The sequence below is a fragment of the Perna viridis genome, chromosome 4 (genome assembly GCF_037379345.1).
Source record: "Perna viridis isolate PV_CMFRI_1.1 ecotype Kerala chromosome 4, ASM3737934v1, whole genome shotgun sequence".
NCBI classification, from domain to species: Eukaryota; Metazoa; Mollusca; class Bivalvia; order Mytilida; family Mytilidae; genus Perna; species Perna viridis.
In genome coordinates this window covers 32,373,870-32,376,597 of record NC_142448.1, presented here as the reverse complement: position 1 = coordinate 32,376,597, position 2,728 = coordinate 32,373,870, and positions in this window count along the sequence as shown.

Sequence of the window (2,728 nt, the reverse complement as noted above, 5' to 3'; positions counted from 1 at the left end):
TGCAAGACAATCAAGTTAAGATTGTTGTACTTATATAGACACGCTACCTTTTTGATATTCAGATATTCCAGACAGAAGTTTAGTTTGCGGAGCTTATGAATACTTCAAAATTGTGAATTTTTGGAAACTCACAATAGAAGACTGTACAACAAAATTGAATTATATTTGCGACAAGAAAGGTAACATTTACAATGAGATTACAAACAAAATTTGATTCTTTCAAAGCGCTTTTTGTATTAAACTGCATTCCATACAAGCATTTATAGTTTCAACGTTTTTACACAGAATCATATTCTGACAAAGCATATTAAGAATGATTTTGGTATTGGTACGTTGGCTGAGATAAACCGCTCAGCACCCCAACCCACTCCCATTCATCAACCTAAATATGATTTGTATGTACAATTATACCTACACTCCACGAATCATTTTGTAAACGAAAAATATCTGAAGCATTTTTGTTTTTGGCCAATTTTTATACCTCGTTCGGCGAAAATCCATTTATTTTATTCTTCGAATTTCCTTTACAATACAGAGAATATTCGCATATATAGTTATCATTAGGCAACTAAATGTCACAGCTTTTCGATTGTACCATTTCATAAAAAGGGGAAATTTCGAAATTTCCTTTTTTCTTCCTTTTCACCCGAAATGGGCATTTTTTCCAAATACCATACTTAAAACAAGCTTTGGTAATGATATATCTAAGTTGTTTTAACACATCAATGTAAATGTATTTGAGAACTTCTATAATTTGGTTTTAATATAGAAAAATTCTGAATTCTGAAATTCCTAAAAATTTCAGTTGAATGGTGTGTCAATTATTCATCATAGTTCTTCTTTGAAACCAACCTTATATGCTATCAAAGCAATGATAACAAACAAAATTATGTTAATATTATAATATTTGAATCTAAAAATATACAATATTCTGGTAAATGAGTGATGATCGGAAATTCTGAAGTTTCCTTTTTTTTTAAATTTTGTTGTCTTCGGGATATTTAAGCAGAGAAGTTAAGCATCTTTACTGTACAATATGATTGATGTATGAAGATCCTGATAAAAAGTGCCAGACTTTGCGTACAGTTCATGTTTCCTATAAACGACCATTTTCTTTAATACTGGAACAGATTTAAGTTGGTAGGGGTACCATCATGACCATTAAGCCGTCCTTTTCATACAGAACTCATTTTGAATAACGGGACCATAGTTTTCCTTTCTTCCTTTGTCTACCCCGGAATTGACTTTTTATGAGCAACTCGGTGGGTGTTTCTAGAAAAGCAGAGGACGCTTACCCTACTGGTGCACCTGGTCCATGCTCCCAGTTTTTAGCGGAGTCGGAGTTGCTCATTTACTTTTGTTACTTTGTATGTATGATTTTAGTTACTTTATGTTCTTTGTTGTGTATGTCTGTTTTCCATGTCCCTGGATTAAATTCTTTTGATTACCGCTATCACGCTATCAAAAGAACCCCAGAAATATTAATGTTTATAGTACTAAACAGAAAATAAAAAATAAACCATGTTTTACCATGAATACTTTAGAGGTTTTTGTATTTAAAATTATGTCAATTCATGAAACTTTTCGGTAGGGTGGGAGTACATCATTTTCGTTTTATTCTAAAACCCGTCTTACCTCAAATTGTTTGGCACCATTGAAAAGCTGAGACATTGTACCAGATAATAATAACAATATATATTTGCATACATGTCGTTGACATCCAGAAGCACTATGAGAAATTCTAAATGATAGGTACCTAAAACCATTTAGTCAATATACAGTAAATCCTGTCTAAACCAAGCCCTTTTTTACTTTAAAACTGGTTCGGTTTAGACAGTTGTTCGTTAATTAAGAACCGTAATACATATAAACTGATACAGTGGCTTTACACGTGCAAATGTCATTTAGGTTCTACTGTCAGTAATATGCTTATATTGTTTAAGTCTTTTGTCACATTCGCAATTAAAGAATGAAAAGAGTCAAGCCTCAAAAAACTAGTGATAACCACTACATTATTTAATTCACGACCCAAATCTGAAACTACTAAGGACTCATTTTTAATAAACGAAACTTTGTTTATTGTTATTAAAATGAACTTTAACATCACTAACTTCATGTATGACTTTTATGAAGTATTTTACATAGCATATACGGATAGAATAATCTTATGTAAATAGAACAGAAAGGAAAAACAAATAATCTGAATTGATAATACAATAATGTATAAGAACTGATATACATACATCAATCTTTTAAATAAAAGGAGATTAGTAGTATTTCGGAAACAATGATAAAATTTAACGGGGCTTTTAAACATATCAGAAAAACACACTAAAATGTTTTTTGTAAAAGTTATAAATAACAGAAAAACTTCATGGTATCTTGCACAACAAAATTGTATAGAAGAGAATTTGCACTTACGTGAGAGAAGAGGAGACATTCTTTCGGTTTACACAAATGAATCGATGATATATTGGATCGCACCATTTCGTCGACAAACAGTTGTAATGGGATCTGGTAATATATTAAGAAAGATGATACATACAGTGTTAGCTTTATAAACACATAGAGGTCATTAAGTAATACATGAAAACAGTAACAATTCAAATTTGTAATGAACAAGAACACAAGAATGTTGTTAATAAGAATATAGATATTTATAAAAAAAAAACTTAAATAAACGTTTTCATTGGATAGTAACAAAACTGATATGACTTTTTATACATGA